This window comes from Leguminivora glycinivorella, chromosome Z, assembly GCF_023078275.1.
Source record: "Leguminivora glycinivorella isolate SPB_JAAS2020 chromosome Z, LegGlyc_1.1, whole genome shotgun sequence".
NCBI classification, from domain to species: domain Eukaryota; kingdom Metazoa; phylum Arthropoda; class Insecta; order Lepidoptera; family Tortricidae; genus Leguminivora; species Leguminivora glycinivorella.
Genome location: NC_062998.1, coordinates 1,796,066 through 1,817,648, shown reverse-complemented (window position 1 = coordinate 1,817,648; position 21,583 = coordinate 1,796,066). Strand labels below are relative to the sequence as shown.

General features: G+C 37.2%; 1 protein-coding gene across 1 annotated transcript in view; it reads left to right on the top strand.

The window, feature by feature from the left end:
- Positions 1-21,583, top strand: part of LOC125241428 (dual specificity protein phosphatase MPK-4-like) — a 58,558-nt gene that overhangs the window by 17,212 nt on the left and 19,763 nt on the right. The gene's annotated exons all lie outside the window — the stretch shown is intronic.

Genomic DNA, 21,583 nt, shown 5'->3' with positions numbered 1-21,583 from the left:
AAGCGATATCATCGCGTCTCTTTCATGCACATGAGAGCGACTATCTTTTGTTCGTTTCTATTGCCGTTAGTTCAGCGCATACTTGCTTTTGGTAGGACCAGTGTCTTACGGCCCGGCCACGACGTTGGTCTACGCGCGACAGCGGTGAGCGGCAGCCATACGTGCGAGTGAAAAGTCCCATCGCTGTGTCTCGCTCCAATGTATGGCCGTCGCTCACCGCTGTCGCGCTTAGACCAATGTCGAGGCTGAGCCGTTAGGCCTGATTTAGACGGCGTGCGAACTCGCATGCGATTTTAGTTACATTGCGGGCTGTTGAGGTTACATAAAATTTTGCACAGCCATCAAATACCGCAATGTAATTAAACTCGTATGCGAGTTCTCGTACCGTCTAAATGGGCCCTTAGGCTGTGATGGCGTTTGGTTCTGTATTAATGTCGATTTTGTATCTTCTCTAGATCTAGACTAGAACAGTAATTTTCTCTTTAAAGCTATACATAATAAACTCTGTCAAACAAGTCTGTCAGTAAATAACAAAGAAAACTATAGGTGTCCTTTTCTCTAGTACTCTAAAGAAAAGGGTGCATATAGTTCTCTTTGTTCTTATTTACTGACAGACTTGTTTGACAGAGTATAGTACTAAGATTGTCATGCTGTGAAAAAGGAATAAGAAACATTGCTGCCTTTAGCATTTTGAAAGCCCCAGACACGAATTTACCCACGCATTTTAACCGAGTTGTTACACATTCATTAACTAGAGATGCAACGGATAGTTCCTTGGCCGAATACCGAATATTCAGCCACGAGACTCCGGATATCCGGCCTAAAGCTTTTATCTAAATGGAGTGAATTTGCGGTGCAGGTTGCAACGTTTCAGTTCATCTGCTAAATATAGTTGCAAAGTGCCAAGAATATGTGTCCACATCCTTAAAGTATAAGCAATAAAGTGATGTATAAATCTTTTTGGCACGTTGCCCGCATCTGTGTTTGATAATTTTACTGTACGCATGATATTAACTAGAAAACTCCCGTGAGACTCAAACATATAAAAAAAATTAAGCGGATTACGTGTTAAGTAGGTCACTACTCTTGAGAAAGAAAGAAAGATCCTCAAAAGTGGATCGAAACATGTCGAACGCTACATCGACTTAACACGTGAGTAACCCGTTTAAAATAAAATATTATTTAAATACGCATGATATTGGCAAATTTTGATCGAAAATGAATTGTTTTTGTTCTTTCTAATTTTTGTACTTATTTTTGTGAGAGGAAACTGACGTTAATATTGATTACTGTAAGGTTTCATATTAATGTTACTCAAGTTTTTATGACCAGAACACTGATCTGTATCCGGCTGGATACTGCGCAACTATCCGGTATCCGGCCAGATACTACGCAACTATCCGTTTTCAGGCCGTATACTACGCAATTATCCTTTATTTGGTCGTATAGCAATATGTGGATATATAGACCGGATACTGGATAGCGACCGGATACGTCACTAGCATTAACCCATAAGTCATTTATATGTTTTAGCGATGGAAATGATACAACAAGGATACACAGAGATGCTGAGTGTGTGGCGTAGCCTCAGTTCCTTTGATGCGTGCGTATATCGTCTGTCGAATGACGCCATACGCTGCGTAGGGCGTAGGGCCTCGTGGCATGTCGGCGGTAAAGCGTGTTCCTAATTCTTTGATGGTAGTCACATCATATGAACCTAGGCGACGAAGCTCTGAGTTCAATCATTAAATACATATATGAGAGTTTCTTTTTTTTTCGCCACTTTTATGAAATGTGTTATTTAAAAAAAATGCTTTTTCTACTCAGCGTCACTAGTTTTTCAATCCTAGTTGTTAAAAAAATTGTCCCATACGATTTTTTCTTATTTTGTTACCATTTTCCGTACATGTTGTGTGGGGTAACAAAAGAGGAAAGTAACAAAAATGTATGGAAATTCTGGGACACTTCTTGTCTCCCAGTGAGATTGAAAGTGGTCGTGATTCTGAGTACAATTGACCTAAAATTCCGTGAAAAAAATGAAAATAAAAAAAAAATGGCAAAAAAAACAAATGCTCATCTAGTGTTTTTATTTATACCTGACGTGACGCTGTATGTAACGTATGGTTTCAAGAGAAAATATGAAAATCGGTAGGTAATGTTTTTACGATAATATGTATATCTACGATGAATACGATAGACAAGAAAACTGTGACTCGGATAATATTTATCCTTTATTCGAACTGTATAGATTTTGCATAGCTGCAAAATGGAAGGAGGGAGTGCTATTAACGATTTTCTCAGTACAGATGCTTCTTTTTCGCACTAGTGCGAGAAGTGGTTCATTTGATTCATTTCTTGCCAGGTCGAAACTTCGGAGGTCCATCTGCACTGAAAAACGTTCGGTACACGTGCGAAAAGGAAATTCGTAACTCATGTCGATTTAAAACACTCCCTTCGTCGGTCGTGTTTTAATTTAGCGCCACTTGTTTCGAACTTCCTCTTTTTCGCACTTGTATCGAAATGTACTTTTTCAGTTTGGGTGACGTTTAGTTCACGAAATTTCATAATAAAAGCGAGGTGGTAATATATCATTGTGGTAAAAGACCAGTGTGCTAAACCCTCGTGTACGTCAGCTGCCGTGGGTTTATATGCACGGTGAAACGATTTGATGTTAACTTCATTTCTGTCTTGGGTTAGAAAGAGAAAATAATTTTTATGTTTTATTATTTGACGTCTAAGATTTTAGAGCCGTGACGAGTGGCGGAAAACGGGCCTTTACCCAGTAGATTATAGAAAAAGGGGACAGGGACACATTATAGAAAAAAAAAAATTAGATACCTATTACCTACTTGCTTGTAAGACTCACAAGGAATCTTATATTTCAGTGAAATACCAGGTTATCTTCGAGATCGCCAAACCAGGCCCACAATCAGTCAAAAATCGTCTGTGCTGTGTTTTCCAACTGTGTCGTTGTAAGATATCCCAGTTATTTTATGTAATAGATTTAGATTTCTTAATTTCATGATAAAAATTACACTATAACATGATAAAAATCGGTACTAATATGTATATAATAATATTATAAATGGGGAAGTGTGTGTGTCTGTTTGTTTGTCCGTCTTTCACGGCAAAACGAAGCGACGAATTATCGTAATGTTTAAGTAAATAGAGATAGTTGAAGGGACGGAGAGTGACATAGGCTACTTTTTGTCTCTTTCTAACTGTTTCTGTTATATAAATAGATAATGGATGGAGGATATACAATATTAAATTAATTGTCACTTATGTTACACATTTAATTAATTATTATTTAACCCGTGTGGTGACGGGTTAAGAATTTCACCACCCCTTTTCTTCCCGTGGGTGTCGTAGAAGGCGACTGTGGGATATGGGTTAAATTGTGGCGTAGGCGAGAGGCTGGCAACCGGTCACTGCAATGTCACAGTTTCGTTTTCTTTCAACCCCTTATTTGTCAGGAGTGGCGCTGAAACTTGAGTAGTTTCATGTGCTCTGCCTACCCCTTCATGGGATACAGGCGTGATTGTATGTGGGTGAATCAACTTTTTCTTGTACGTTATTGCCATGGTTACGGTCCCCTGAGTCACGCTGGTTTTATGCAAAATTATGCTACTTAAGCTATGCAACATGCATTTTTCTGGTGTTAACAAGCCCTTTCCTTAATTTGCCATCTACAAACATGGACTACATGCATACTTGCATAATTTCGATAGCATAATTTTGCATAAAACCAGCGTGACTCAGGGGACCGTAACCATGGCAATAACAGGCAAGAAAAAGTTGATTCACCCATGTATGTTAATTAATTATACAGATATAGAAAATAATGAAATTTAAATTATGTACTACATATCACTATCACTACATAGTATAAAACAAAGTCGCTTTCTCTGTCCCTATGTCCCTATGTATGCTTAAATCTTTAAAATTACGCAACGGATTTTGATGCGGTTTTTTTAAATAGATAGAGTGATTATAGAGGAAGGTTTACATGTAGGTATAGTACCTGTGCGAAGCCGGGGCGGGTCGCTAGTTAATGATAAATTGAAGATGATGCATGCAAATGAAATAATGTTGTTTATGAATTATGGTAGGGTAAAGGCTATTTTTATTATTTATTTTAAAGGTGTTTTATTAGAGATGTAGAGATATTTCTGAAAAAATATGTAATTTTGAAGACTTAAAAAATAGGCACAAATTGGCGCTAGTGTCGCCGTACCCTATGCCCTAAGGATTATTAGACTTACTCAGACCGGGATATAGACCGTGATTACTTTTTTGATTTTTGTCGAACTCCCGATATTTCGACGCAGTTGCATGCATCATGATCACGGGAAACTGACGAAGGCGGGTGGAGGTCAAACTTGCGTAGACAGTGCGCGATCTACCCTCCTTCGCGCGCGTCGTTAAATCAAAAAGGTAATCAATCATTCAAAACTCCCAAGGATTGTTGTTTTTCAGTGATAAACTTCCCCCAAGTCATCGCCGGTCGCACAATAGCGATCCCAAAATTTGGCCAAGAACCCCAGCACCACAACGGAGCAACTCGAGTTTACGGTCGTAAGATATCCCACTTATACATATTGTATGTTCTGACCCGCGGAAAAACATAAATAGGGATGACGACTACATAAAAATGGCATTCTGTTTAGTCCGTCAGTTAGATCGGCCAAAAATACTGAACACATATTTTTCGCTTTTTCTAATTAATGAAAAAATACAAAGATATAGACTATATAGAGCATCAAAGTTCCGGAGTGGGGGCTTGTGACGTCACTTCTAAGTAAAAATTGTACCTAGGCGTGACGTTACGCGAAACTTTAAGGCACTGTACCGTCGTCATTTTTCGTTTACTAGAAAAAAGAAGAAAACGTGTCTAAAATTCTTTGGTAATCTAACTGTCGGAGTAATTAGTTTTTTTAGTCGCCTCGCTTATTATATATAACCTTAAATTGCATATAGGGATTGCAAACAGGATTGGTTTTCTATCCGGACGGATCCGGCCAAACCGGTTTTTAAAGTGTTACCAAATATAAATGACGACATATTTTTTTTTGCGTTAACTTTCTATCAGAAAAATATTTTATTGAGCCAGAAAAGGTGCTTAAACTACTTACATATTTATTTGTAACTATTACTATGGTAAAAACCAAGAGAAAGTTATGTGTGTATTCTGTTCACCGTACTAGTATAGACTGTATTACGGTGGTCCAGTATTCACCTCTTGTTTTTACGTATAAGTCTGTAATATAGCTTAAATATTAAACTAACACATTATTAAGTGAGTAGGTAACTAAAAAGAGGTTTATACCTCTTTTTAATAAAAATGTCGCGACCCTTAGCAAAAACTCCACTGGAATATACAAGACCACTAAATTTTAAATATATCATCTCAATGAAAATATTGTTACTGTAGGTACAACTTTTTCATTTGTCCTTTTTATGTTTAACTTTTACCTTCCATTCGTCACCTTCAGGTGTATTATTTTAACCGGATCCGATTACAGGTACCGGTGATATTGACCGTATCCGGTAACTCTAATATGTACCGGATCCGGCCGGTTTACCGGATCCGACGGATCGAATTGCAATCCGTAATTGCACACAGCGTTATATTGTGCACATTGATTAAAGATAAAAATTGAAAGCATTTATTCGATTTTAAGATACTCGTATTACATGACAATGCTCTGTATTCTATCGTCAAGGGATACTAAATTAGGGAATGCTTACTTATGCGTACTTTTGGTACCGGGAATTCCCGGGATTTTTGAACTCTTTGGGTACCGGTACTGATATTATAAAATCCCGGTTCTTCGGTACTTTTCGGTACTGAAAAATGGACAAAAATTACAAACTAAAACGCATTTAATCACTTCAAAAATTTGATTGTAAACGACGGAATATCCATTGAATGCTGTACAAAATGTAATGAAAATAGTTTCAAACGCGTTAGACGAGTCCCGCTCGGTATTCATCGGCTATGATCGGGACCTCGGCGTCGGTTATAATTAGAGGGTAAACCAAACTAACTTTGCTAATGTTAGAATTAGTTGAGGTCTGTAATGATTTCTTGCACATGTCGTCCAGGTTTCGAAAGTATGCTTAGAACGCAGTCTGGTATACTATAATTTTGGTCCTAATAGGCGACCGGAATAAAATTCTAACAATAGCCACCAAATTCTACAAAACCATTTACTCAGAATCTCCCACACACCCACAGCCTGTGCCTGATTTAGAAGAAAGCTTCCAACATCAACATCGCATTTGTCGATTACTCTAAAGCTTTCGACAGTCTTCATCACAATTCCATTTTCACAGCTTTACGCAATCAAGATATAGATCCCAGTTACATTCAGGTCATAGCCACCATTTATCAAAATAGTACAGCCGCCATAAAACTACAGTCCTCAGGTTTCTCATTTTCTATTCAAAAAGGAGTCAAGCAAGGAGATCCGTTATCGTCAAAACTGTTTACCAGCACACTTGAACAAGTCTTCCAGAAGCTTATGCCAAGTTGGAAAGATCGGGGCCTTATCGTTGGGAATAGAAGGCTAATCTTCGATTCGCGGACGACATTGTTCTGTTCTCCTCAACTGCCTCCGCACTACGATCAATGCTTCAAGACCTTAGCGACTCAAGCCTCGAGGTTGAACTTCAGATGAACATGTCGAAGACCAAGTTCATGACCAATAATAGCACCGCATGTAGGATTGAGATAAACGGAGAATCAGTTGAATATGTCCATCTACTTGGGCCAACTAATTTATTTCCAGGCGCGACAAGAGAAAGAAGTCGAAAGACGGACTGAAAACGCCTGGAGAAGCTATTGGTCCATAAAACATCTCATGAAAGGCGATTTGCCACTGTCACTTAAGCGAAAACTCATGGACATGGGACACCACGCTGCGCTCCAAAGCAAAAATAGTCGACGTAGTTCGAAAAGCGGAAAGCTGAAGTGGGACTGGGCCGGTCATGTCTGCCGAATGCCGAATGAGCCATGGGCCAAGATTACCACAGAGTGGCAGCCCAGGCCTAAACGGGGACCCGACAGACCACGTATGCGATGGCGGAACAAGTTGGACTCCTTTATGAAAGAATGGCCGAGGACTGCACAAAACCGGGAGGAATGCAAAAAGCGGGGGCAAGCTTTTGCCCAGCAGTGGGACATCGCAGGCTCTTAATAATAATAAAACATAATGAGATATTTAATTGTTACACCATACTCTTGAACGTAGCCTCCCGAACATGGTCGCCGCTTGGCTAATACGTATTCAACAATCTCTGCATCAAGCGAGAGATTGTTGGATATACGGTCGACCTAAGGTAGCAAAACTTATCGACGACTTCCATTTTATGTTTTAATCATAATTTTACAACAAATGTACTAGTAAACCCTCAGTACCGAAAAGTACCGAAGAACCGGGATTTCCCGGTTCTTTCCCAGTACCGGAAATCTCAGTCCCGGTTCTGGGACTGGTACCGGTTCTGCATTCCCTAATACTAATCTAGCGCGAGCGTCTCACAAATTGATTGTTTTCAGTGAAAAACCGCACTCAAGTTATCGACGATCGCACCATAGCGATTCTAAAATTTGCACAAGAACAATAACACCTGAACGGAGTAATGCGAGTTTACGCCCGTAAGATATCCCAATCGTTATATTGTATGTCCTAAACCGTGAAAGTTTCCAACGTATAAACTATTTATTTATTAACCCCCTTATTCATAAACGTACTAAGTTATCAAGTCGATAAAGTTCGCTTGTCCCTTTCCGACGTATTGGCGTGATAGAAAAGGACAAACGAACTTTATAGTCTTGATAACTTTAGTGTACGTTTATGAATAAGGGGGTTGATCTTTACTCTCGTTGATAAGAGACAGAAGCGACGCCAAGGTGTTTCAGCGCCGATTTCCGCAAACTTCTCTTGTCAGTCCTGCGGTAGACTATGTCGGCCTTGCATCGGTCTGTTAAGTCATTAGAAAAGGTGCTTCTCGAATATTACACTATAAATCGTCTGCAATAGACGTTAAGGCCAATGAATTGTACACTAAGAAAGAAAATCTTATAGTACAAAAGGCGGACTTAATGCCAAACAGCTTTCTCTACCAGTCAACCTAGGGAAAGCAGAGATATTGTGGGCGGTAATAGTACCAAAATTTTATATAGGTTCATAAGAAGTTAGATAATAGATATTAATATTTATTTGATTTGACAATTTTCATACCATATCAACGAAAGATAAAATAGTTGCCATATTTAGGTATCCGTGCCTTCGCTTGAACCACTAATGAGATTAACACCTTCATAACTCAGCCCTAATCGAGTGAATTTCTCGACTAGTAGCGCCATCTAGCGCGCCAGTCAAGTACGTCAGTCACGTCTAGGCAGTATAGATAGATACCTGGCCCCGTAGCCGAATGGCATTTCTACGATGCGAAACGAAAACGAAACGCCGCGAAAGGTAGTCTGGCTCTGTCACTCCAATACGCAAGAGCGATAGAGATAGATATCTACAAGCGTTTCGTTTCGTGAACGCTTCGTGAGCGTTTGTGCATTCGGCTACGCAGACTGATCGTAAGACTCACAAGGTTTCTCATTTTTCAGTGAAATACCCCGTAATCTTCGACTTAACCAAACCAGACCCCAAACGTGTCCAAGAGCATCCAGTTTTCCGACTGTATCGTTGTAAGATATCTCAGTTATATATCGTCACTACTTTAAAAAAAACTTGTATCTTTGTCTTTCAATGAAAAGAAAATTGTAGTAAGTATGTATGGAATGCATATAGACTTACTGCGTTTTAACTTTGAGGAGCAACGTGAGATACGAGATTTTTTCAAAGTAGTGACGATATAAGAAGATCATACCATCTCATACATTAAAATGCGACCGCCTAAGAACGCGCATACACCACACAGTCACTGCACTACAGGCAAAGTTGATAATATTAGGGATGTCACGAATGTCGCATGTGTCACATTCGCGAATGCGAATGCGAATGCGAATATTCAGAATGCGAATGTGCGAATGCGAATGCGAATATCGCTGAATTTCATAAAAAACCAAAATAAAAACCAAGCAATCACCAACAACCCGCTAGGTAAAAAATTTAAAATGCTTACTATTGGTCAAAATGCCGAGTACGAACTTCACGCCGTACGAATTTGACCTATCTGCGCATGCGCGAGTCGACAGTCGACAAGTAGCAATTGGAGCGGCCGGCGCGGGCGAGGAACAAGCTGCGACTTGCACACATTCGCATTCGCAAAACATTCGCATCGTTTGAAGCGAATGCGAATGTCAATGCAAATGTTTAAAAGAATGCGAATCATTCGCATATGCGAATGCGAATGCAAATATTCGTAACATCCCTAGATAATATATAGGGAGCTCAGGCTCAGAACCAGTAAAGTTGTCATCCGTGACAAATCTGGCGTATCTTTTACTCAGAAGTAGCCAGTTGTTTTTCACAACACCTGTAGAGCAATTAACAACTAACCCGTTCTAAGAGAGAGTAGAGTTTTGGGTGTATCGAGTGATCTATGGCGCCACAAAAAAAATGTTTTGTTGCTTTCGATTATGCTTGTAGATGGCGTTAAGTGTCACTTTTGAAATAGATGTATGGCTCGAAAGTGACACTTAACGTCAATCTACAAATAATCGATGGCAACAAGGCATTTTTTTGTGGCGCCATTTATGTGTGGTGTCGTGTATGCGCGTTCTTAGGCGGTCGCATTTTAATATATGGGATGGTATGATGATGGTTTGCTTGATCTATGGTATATTTGAAATCTGTGTCCAAAATATCAAACGATAATTCATATTCAAGACGACCGGTTTGGCGTAATCGGTAGTGGCCCTTCCTGCTAAGCCGCAGTTCTGGGTTCGAATCCCGGTAAGGGCATTTATATGTGTGATGAACACAGATATTTGTTCCTGTCATTAATGTATTATATGTATAAGTATTTATTTATCCTATATATGTATATCGTCGCCTAGGGGATATAGTACAAGCTTTGCTTAGTTTGGGGCTAGGTTGATCTATTATTAAAACTCTAAAATTATTCCCCAATATTTATTTTTATTGAATTCACCATTTCATATAGCGTAGCTCACAATGTTTTTTTTTTTCAGTCAAAAACCTACCAAAAGTTATCCTCGATCGTACCATAGCGATTTCAATATTTGCACAAAACCGCGACCACCCTGCAATACGCAATATCCGACGTAAGATAACAATACAATATTTTTTCTTGTATGTCAACATCTTTACGCAGGTCTCAGTTGTATTGTACGAGCCCCGATCCATATGTATTCGTCTAGTCAGACCATTTTGTACAAAAATAATGTCTTAGTTCAAAAATCATTAATATTTATTGCTAATACTAATCTAGTTCATTTTTAGGGTTCCGTACCAAAAAGGTACAACAGGAACCCTTATGGTGCGACTCTGTCCGTCTGTCTGTCCGTCTGTCACATTCCTAAATATGCTATCAACTTGAAATTTGGAATAGTTGTGAACATTGTAAACCTCTACAAATAGAAAGTATAATTTTTTAAAATATATTAATTTTAACTGTAGAAAATGGCCAAAATGAAAGGGGGGCAAACTGTAAATTTCAAGTTACTAGGTCAAGTGGGGTATCGTTGGAAAGAGCTCAAATTGAACGTAAATAGGCTATTTTTTATATTTTTTTTGTTGTGGAAAAAAAAAAAGAATTTTGAAGGAAAATGTAAAAAAAAAATACCGTTCCCCCCCCTTATCTCCGAAGTTTACCAACGAAAAATTATCAAAATTTTAGTAAACATTGGTTTTATGCTATATATTACAGGAAAAATATAATCGTGTTTGTATTTTGAATACTTTTTTTTAATTCACAAAAAACTTTTAGATTTTTACTTTCAATTTACCCACCCTTGCGGATGTATATCGTACTTCAAATTAATACGAGATGTTACGTAAACCATCTTCTGTCCAATAAAGTAAAAACTGTTTAAATCGGTTAACATTATAAAGAATTATCCCTGAAAAACCAGGTCGCGCAAATTAGTTAGCAAATTGACCGGGAGATGGCGCTATACACTATAATACTCATTAGTGCCTATACTTTTGTCTTCCAGTCAAGTCATTAGAGTTATATGAAAATATGAGATTATTTTTACTAGGTAGTTTGAAAGAAAGTTTGTACGGAACCCTCGGTGGGCGAGTCCGACTCGCACTTGGCCGGTTTTTTTTATAGTAGTATTGTACATTAACTAAATTTAAATACAGGAATTATCATTGATACTGACAGGAAGAAAATGACGATTTTTATTTTATCTTTTATGGATAGGTATTATAATAGGGAACTTGACTGTAGTTAAAATAACATATACCATTCACGAAATAAAGCATCAGATAATTATAAGAAAAACATGGACAGAAGTTATTTTTAAATCCAATTTCTATTTAATAAGTCAGGTAGAAATATATAAAGTAACTGAGTTGACCGTGACGTCACTCAATTCGATTTCATATAAATTCCATATTAGCAAGTCGTTCATATTCGTTTTGACAGTTCTTAAAAAGAAGCTGATTTGACTAGGAGGCAAGTAGCCTATACATGACAGATGTAAGGGGGCCCAAAGGAAGTTACTAAGTTCTGCTAATAAACTAAAAACAATTCTTCTAGCCTATGCATGCAGAACTGCTATAGGAGAGGTGAACGTGATTAGGACAACATTTTTTTAGTTCTTTTTTTATACAATATAAGTCACATGTAATTTTATTTTATAATCAAAATATACTATATTATAGTACTTTTACAATTCTCACTACTGGGTCGTGATATACCTACAAGTGTAAAAGTTATTACTAGACGAACTCCACTGCATCGGGGCTAGTATGTTCTAACTCGATCATAACCTTACCAATGACGTATGGGACTCCGTATAGACTGATAATGTCTTAAAATAACGTACCTACCTCGTAACCATTTAAGACAAATGTACGGTCAACTAGATGCCACTACACCTTTGGTTGATTCTGAGCTAGATGGTGCTAATATTTGCCTATTTTAACACATATCAAAGAAAGAGAAAATCCATACTAATATTATAAATGGGAAAGTGTGTGTCTGTTTGTTTGTCCGTCTTTCACGGCAAAACCGAGCGACGAATTGACGTGATATTTTAAGTGGAGATAGTTGAAGGGATGGAGAGTGACATGGGCTACTTTTTGTCACTTTATAACCCTCCACTTAAGAGTAATTTTCGAATTCAACGCAAGCGAAGCCGCGGGCATAAGCTAGTAATTGTTATATTTTATGATATTCTAGGAGTAAAGATACCTACCTGATTCTAAGACTCACATGATTTCTTATTTTTCAGTGGATTACATCTTCAAGCTAGACCCAAAATGTGTCCAAGAGCGTCTGTACCCAGTATTCCGACTGTTTCGTTGTAAGATATCCCACTTGTATGTAATAAAATAATATCCCGAGAAAATGTGCACCACATAATTATGTGTAACTCATAATCTTACATTGTATACAATAGGCTAGTTTCCTTACTTAAAATAAAATATTTTATGCAGTGCACGAAATAAAGCACCACATAATTAGAAAAAAAAAATATGGATAGACAGTGGTTATGTTTAAACATAATTTCTATTTAATAAGTCAAAGAGAAAGATATAAAGTAAATGAATTGACCGTGACGTCACTCCTCAGTATCTCATAGTAATTCCATATCAGCAAATCGTTTTGATTTTAAATATTTCAAATATACTTAATCACATAATGTCCACATCATTCCATATTCAATTTACTGTAAAGTTCTCGAACTGTATAGTATGTGTCTCACAACTCTCACAATGTTTTGTTTTTCAGTGAAAAAGGTGCCCGAACTTATTGCCGATCGGGCCAAAACGTATCCAAAACTTGCTTAAAAACGCCAACATCCAGTAACGGGACTTTACCTTCGTAAGATATCCCAGTTGAATTGTATCCTAAGTTCCTAGTCTGTGAAAATACAGGAATCGCAAACAGGATTGGTTGCCAATCCAGCCGAATATCGTCCTTAGTCCGGATGGATCCGGCCTGACTGGATCCGGTTTTTCTACGGATGTAAAATATAATTGAAACAGATTTTTTTTTGCGTGGTAATAGTGGTATACACCGTGTTTCACTTAACACTAAAAACCTGAAAACCGTTTGTTCAGAATCGAGAGTAAAATCGATTGAGCTATATCTTAATGGGGGTAATATTTTTGTTTAAATTAGTATTATTAGGTATTTTTTATGTGCCTATTCTATTGTATTCGTAATACAACATTGTGTACATATTCGCAATACAACATCGCATTGATAGAGGTTGTTTACCTTTTTCAGTATTTGGGGGTATTAATACTGGCTGGTTACTTGGGCGATTATTTTTTCCGCTACGAGTTTGACGTTGTTTGTCAGTTTAATCTTAATGTTTATCATAAGTCATAACAAATTGAACTCGTACCTAATTACAACCTTGTCATTTTGAATATTGGGTTTAAATTTGCTTACTGCGATTACCTGTCCAATTTGAAGTTTTCTTAGGTGTCTATTGGTAAACCTTATGTCGTTGCAGTAACGTACACAAATAATTAGTTTTATGGTTTATGATGGTAGTTAGCAATTATTTTATTGAGTGTAGAGCTAAAAGTCAAGTAGAGCTGTACAGAAAATTAAAAATTCAATTAAAAAAAAAGTAACCATCAGATTAAAAGATGAATACTCTAGATGAGTTTAAAAAAATAAAAATCAGTTGGGTTGTCTGAGGTTTTGAGTGATACCGGAAACACGGTGTATATGATACTTATGAACTTTTATAACAATTAAGATCGTATTATATTTAAAGGCGATCTGATTCTAAATACTAAATTAGAAATCTAAGTCATTTCATTATCAAAATGAAAATATGTAATGTAAGTAAGGATAACTTTTTCATTCGTTATTTTCCTTAACTTATTCATTCTATTCGTCGCCTTTACGCCGTGCCATAACGTGGTGTGTATTAATTTAATCGGATCCGATGACAGGTGCCGGATCCGGTAACCCTATAAAGTGCCAGATCCGGCCTCTACCGGATCTGCTGAGTCGGATTGCAATCACTAATTGCATATAGCGTTATATTTCGCTGGGAACATTATACTTACTGCAAGTTTTGAGTTAAAAGTGAAAGCATTTCTTGGATTTTGAGATAGTACAATGCTCTGTACCTATGTCTCAGGATACAATTTTTTACACACAAATTTATTGTTTTTCAGTGAAAGACCTTCCTCAAGTTGTCGCCGATTGTACCAAACCTCAAGAACGTATGAACGCAGTAATGCAAATTTACCGTCGTAAGATATCCCAGTTATAATATCGTATACTTATCCTAACTCCGCAAATGACGAACGCAAACATTTTATAACTTTAAGGGTCACTTGTACCACCGAAAATGAAGAATTAACCCGGGGTTAACCCACCATTTTATATGGAATTTGACAGTTGTCAGCCCACTAACCCTGAGTTATGCGGGTGCCAAGTGGCCCTAAGTCGCACTTATATCGTCTAAATGCATAACGTACTGTGCTTAGGTAGTATTTACTTAACTAGCCATGTGGCCGGAATTACGCGGTGGTATATAAAGATAGAGGAAAAATAGAGGAATAAGTAAGGGAAAAGTTGTAACTCCATAATAAAAAATAAAAAAAATAATAATAATTTATTCAGCAAATAGGCCACAGGGGCACTTTTACACGTCACATGTACATATTTAGAAAATATTTAAAATTGAGTTAAAATTACAATTGATACTATTATATACTAATTCTAAGTTCTAACTAAAGTTAACTCTATACAATTAATTAGAGATGTAGAAGGTCTCTAAATGTCGAATTACAACCAAGAACTACACTAAAATATATAAAAAGTACAAATACAAAAAAAAGTCTAAAAGTACTTTAAAGGTGCATACATCGCTGATGTATGCACCACATCAGTAAATTATGGTAAATGCGAGTTATTTGTATAGGCATAGTTATAGTGACATCTAGCGACAATCACTCGTCAAATAGTAGAATTATCAGTATCACTACTCGATACATACTAGGTGTCAATATTATCTAGTCTGCCAAAAAAAAATAGAACAGTTTACAACTTATATTACAAGCAGAAGGAATTGAAAACAGAATACTGATTAATACTATTGTAATATTAGCTAAAAATTGGTGAGCATTAGATTCTTCGTTCGTCTCGATATCTATTGACAAGTAGCAGTACTGTTAGTTTACGCTAGTTGACGCCTGATTGACGCATGATTGTCGCTAGATGTCACTATAACTATGCCTATACAAATAACTCGCATTTACTGCTATGGAGTCACAACTCTTCCTTTACTTATTCCTCTATGCTAGTGCCGGATCCGGCCGGCTTACCGGATCTGTCAAATTTTCACAATCCATACATAATTGCATTGTACTAGAACCATTATTATTAACTTACCCACTGAAAATATTCAGTAAATTTTTGATTTTAAATGTTACTTCTGTCGGCGTAGCTGAATAGCAATCGTCGAGGCCAGACGCCGACGAAAATTCAGTCTGACTCTGTCGCGCTATTGGGCCATTTTTTTTTTCGAAGTTGTCCACCCCACTTTTTTTTTAGATTTGGAAATTTTCATGTGTTTTCCACTCAGAATTGCGAGCTCTTTCAATCCTAATAGGAGATAAAAAGTGTCCCAAGGTTTTTTTTCCATTCCGTTACCACTTTTTCATACATTTTGTATGGCGGTAACGGAGTAAAAGGTTCGAACAAATGTATGTAAATCTTGGGACATTTTTTTTCTCCTATGAGGATCGAAAGAGCTCTCGATTCTGAGTATGAATCGCGTAAAAATACCCATGTAAAAAAGGGGGTATACAACTTTAAAAAAAATGGCCCTATTACGCAAGAGCTATAGAGATAGAAAGCCAGTAGCCACGAAACATTATCGTGAGCGTTTGTGCATTCGGCTACGGCTGTACTTTTCACAAGTTTACTGTTTTTCAGTGCAATATCTCAAGATTATTGCGGGCCTGCTGAGACTGAGTACAATTTAATGAGTTCTGGAGTGTCCGAAACCAATATGACATCTTCGTAAGATATCCCAGTTTTCTATGTATAATATGCATACTTATATACTTATACTTATCCATACTAATATTATAAATGGGAAAGTGTGTGTGGCTGTTTGTTTGTCCGTCTTTCACGGCAAAACGGAGCGACGAATTGACGTGAATTTTTAAGTGGAGATAGTTGAAGGGATAGAGAGTGACATAGGCTACTTTTTGTCCCTTTCTAACTCCTCACTTCCCTAAAATGGGGATGTATAACGTCGCTTAGCACCCATAGTACAAGCTTTGCTTAGTTTGGGGCTAAGTTGATATAAAAAAAAATGTTCTACCACGTGCTTTCGAACGCAATAGGTACCTTTCGCGTCGTCGCAGCCGGAGAGTAACTACTGAGTCCTTAATATGCTGCGACTCAGGCCCTTATCGTTTTTCAGTGAAGAATATCGCAGTTACTATGGAGGGTTCGATACCTCAGGAACTACTGGCACCACTTCATCTGTGTCCTGTAATCAAGTTAGCTCGGAAACACGCGCGCCTCGCACGCTGTAAGAAAACCCAGTTGTTATATGTTATGAGATTCGAAATTATCAATACATAATATAATCGTAAACAAATTGATCACTATACATAGAGTGTGGAAAGATAAGTCAGGCCCAGTAGGCCTAGCACGTGATTGCCGCGAGAGTAGGTCGCCGCGAGATAGATAACACGTCTTCTAACTGTATTAACTCTTAAATGCATGGTGATGTATAAATGCATCATATATTTGATGGCCCGTGAGTCCTATGACTCAAGATGTAGCTATCCAAAATCACATTTATAGCTTAATTATTATTCAGTATTGATTGTTATTTAATAAATAATTAAATAAATTAAAAAATATAATGTTTTACTATTTATTATTTAAGGACAAAGATGAAATAGCGGAAAAGTGTGAAAAAACAGGATGATTGATGAAAAACAGGATTTTTAGTATGTGATTAAGGCAGATTTTTTCGGAGTTAGTAAAACTAATTACTAACTCCGAAAAAACATGTTTAAACATTTCATCATAGAGGTTTCACAAATAGTGTAACTTTCTAATAGTATTATAACTTTACAAATAAAACTTACCAATAATTTTATATTTATATAAATAAGTTTTAGCCTATTTAACTTCTAACACTGATTTAGTATTAAAATCGGTATTATTATTTTTTTATTATTTTTTCCAAGTGTCAGAAAACCATTGTCTATCAACATATATTAATATCTCGTTAAAATAAAAATTCATGCATTTAAGGGTTAATGACATAAGGACGGGCGGGTAGTCTTATGTCCCGGCGACACACTCTCGCGGCAATCATGTGCTAACCCTTCTGGAGGGAACCTGCCTTAAAGCGTGACCAGAAATATATGATTATTGTCAGGAGGGCGCTGTTATTGATGTATGCAGTGACAGTTCAGTTTAGTATGAAGAAAACATTTCTAATGAAATTCATAGTCATATATTTCTGGTGAGGCTAAAATCTTTAAGCTGGCTTATTTTACTTTAAGACATTCCTTCATTGTTAAAAAGAAACAAAATTGCATTCAAAGGCCTGGATTCGAACTAAATAAAAAACACACGCTATTTTATGTATGTATGTATGTATAAACTCTTTATTGTACAAAACACAAATATGACACAGGATAGACAGTACAAAGGCGAACTTATCCCTTTAAGGGATTTTTATTATGCTAGTCGATAGCAATATTATTCAGGATAAAATTTCTCTAATAAACATTTGGTCTTAAAAATAAAAATGATTGTCAAAATATGCAGTTTTGTTTCTTTTTAAAAAGGAATGTCTTCTTTAAGTAAAATGAGCCAGCATAAAGATTTATGGTAGTTTCTCTCCGCCCTGGAGGATTGACTTATCTTTCCACCCTGTATATGTATATTAGGTACATTTATATCGCCGACGACGATGTTCCATACGATATTTTCCTATTACGTTACCATTTTACATATCGTTTGTATGTATGGGATAACATAATAAGAAAGTAACAAAAATATAACGAAGTAGGCTAGTTTCCTTTATATACGGTCAATTCATTTACTTTATATCTTTGTCTTTGACTTATTAAATATAAATTATGTTCAAACATAACTACTGTCCACATTTTTCTTCTAATTATGTGGTGCTTTATTTCATGCACTGCATAAAATATTTTATTTTAAGTATAGGAAACTAGCCTATTCTAGAAAAGATTTGGTCTCTTATTGAGATAGAAAGAACTCCTGATTCTGAGACGAACTGACCTTAAATTCTCTAAAAATATCATAATAAAAAATGGACGAAAAACCGCTCGCTTAGCTTTGGTACTACAGTCAACCAATTGGAACCCTAGTAGCCACTGTAGAACTATGTCATAGTGATGTTATAAATCAGATTGTAAGATATCTCTTACTGCTTGTCATTTTGACATGGTTGTAGAGTGCCCTAGGGCTCCAATTGGTTGACTGTACAATTGTACATCCCTTCAGTAGGTCTCCCGTTTTTCAGAGCAAAGCCCCCAAGGCCCCCATGTATATCGAGAGGCGATGTAACCGAATGCAATGATGCCTCATCGGTAACCACTCAAGACACATCATCTTCCTCTGCTGACTCGTAAGACCCAGTTATTGTATGTGTAGCCACGAAAATATACAGGTACCTAATCGTACTCCCATCTTAGAGGCCGGTAACGTACTTAAAAACTTCTAAAAGGGGCGTTTTCCAAATTAAATCCCGAATATCGAATTTCACCAGATCTGGGTGTTTGGGCTCATTCTTCTCAGAATCACGAGCTGATTCGATCCCGATGATAAAAACATGTGTCCTAATTTTTTTTCCTTTTACGTCACGATTTTAGTATGAACTTACTACCAGCGTGACGTATTGGAAACTCGAATTTTGTATGGAAAATTTGGGACATATTTTTTTATCGTCGGGATCGAATCAGCTCGTGATTATGAGAAGAATGAGCCCAGACACGTCCAGATCTGGTGAAATTCGATATTCGGGATTACATTTGGAAAACGCCCAATTTATAGACAGATAGAAGCTTTATGTGAATGATGCAATAACACACAATTACAAATGCAACACAGAACAACAATAAGAAAAAAATCAAACATACAATTGACTTAAAATTACGTACACAAAAAAACAAAAAAAAATGTTTACCTACACTCTGTGTGCATTGCAGCAAAAACAAAAGGGTTCCGACTCAGCTATACGCTTCACCCTTTCGAGTGAGGCACTGATATTCTGCCGGTACCCAGATCACGTTACTTCTAGTGTTTCGGGTGTCTATGGGTAGCGGTGGTGGGTTACCATCAGGCGATCTGCCTGATCGTTGGTCACCTATCTCTTAAATGCAAATAACCATACGTTTCATACAGCGTTACAATGAATTAGGAATTATCGTGGAATCGTCATAATAGTACAATACGATACAAGTGCGTAAAAAAGGAAGTTCGACACGAGCGGCGATAAATTAAAACACGACCGAAGGGAGTGTTTTAAATCGACACGAGTTACTTTTCGCACGTGTATCGTACGACGTTTTTCAGTACAGATAAGCCTCCGAAGTTTCGACCTGGCATATAATGAACCACTTCTCGCACTAGTGCGTAAAAAAAACTTCATCTGTACTGAAAAATAAATAACTTATTATCAAAGAATAGAATATTCGACAGACGCTTCTGGGTCAATCCGCGGCAAGAGTAACATGAGTCACGATTTTATGGCATGTTCCATTTATTCGGGCCATTTTTTTCAAAGTTGTCCACCCCACTTCTTTTTTGGATTTGGAAATTTTTATGTGCTCTGTACTCAGAATCTTGAGCTCTTTCAATCCTAATAAGAAAAAAAGTGTCTCAAGGTTTTTTCCCATTCCGTTACCATTTTTTCATACATTTTGTATAGTGGTAACGGAAAGGGAGGTTTGAAAAATTTATGTAAATCTTGAGACATTTTTTTTCTCCTATCATTATGGAAAGGCCTCGCGATTTTTAGTATGAATCGCGTAAAAAATACCCATGTTACAAAAAAAGTGGGATGGACAACTTTGAAAAAAAAGGCCCATTCACGATGCTAGTTCGTGATAATCTATCTCTAAATAAGTGTTACTTTCCCTATATATACCTATAGGTCCTTTCATTTGCAGCTGTAGTTCAAATTCACACTCAATGAAGTCGTGACTCACGTTACTTTTACGTGGATTCACCCTTCTGAATAAAACGCCATCACACTTTATTTCACGCTCGTTAAAGTTAAGGTCTTAGTATCGTAATTCTAGTGAAAGTCAGCTACAGCTCCGCTGCCGGGTAACGTCACACACTAGGCACTATCCCTAGGCATTGCCCTTTACTATTTTTATTTTTACCATTAAAAAGCTCCACGTGACAAACGGTCCCAGGCCACTGTAGAACCTTTTCACAGTAAACGTCGAAGTGATACAGTGATACAGTGATACAGTAATTTATTGGTAAAAGATAAAATATGCATTTACAAGTCATTAATTTCATTTCTTAAATACTATTTACATTCATATTTAATACCTGTAATCATTATATTAATTATAACACATTATACATTGATACAATTAGACATTAGGTACACATTAACATTCAATAGGTAAAAATTTAAGTAATGTAATAGTTACATCGCTGGGTCAATAGCGCAGCGTTCATCTAAAAATGCATTAATATTATAATACGCCTTATCTAACAGGTAGGTAACAGGAAGTGACTTCTAATGACAAATACAGCACGGAGTCAATAAGACAGGGTTCTGGAGTGGCCTAGGATTGTAATTGGTTGTTTGACTGTACACAGACATGGAAATGATAAGCGTATTACGCATTAGGAGCGTTCATCTACAAGTGTGTGTGGGTTCGAGAACATGCGATAGGCGTATTTGATAGAAATCGTCCGGCATTTCCGACCCTTAGGATCCTTGAGGCTAGGACCCTTATCATCATCCTCCTTGCGTTATCCCGGCATTTGCCACGGAGCCTGGAGTCCGCTGTCAACTAATCCCAAGATTTGGTGTAGGTACTACTTTTTACGAAAGCGACTGACATCTGACCTTCCGGCCCAAAGTAACTAGTCCTTATTGGAATTAGTCCGGTTTCCTCACGATGTTTTCCTTCACCGAAAAGCGACTGGCAAATATCAAAAGACATTTCGCACATAAGTTCCGAAAAATTCATTGATACGAGCCGGGGTTCGAACCCGCAACCTCCGGATTAAAATGTGCGCGCTCTTACCGCTAGGCCACCGGCGCTTTTTTTCTTAACCTCCTTCCTTATACACGGTGAAATAAAAAGGTCCAAAATTTGCATAGTGACTTTTGGGGTCATAATGAACAACTTTTATTATGGGACCAATACTGAAATCGCGAAAAAAAAATTAATGGTTCCTACATTTCGTTGGTACC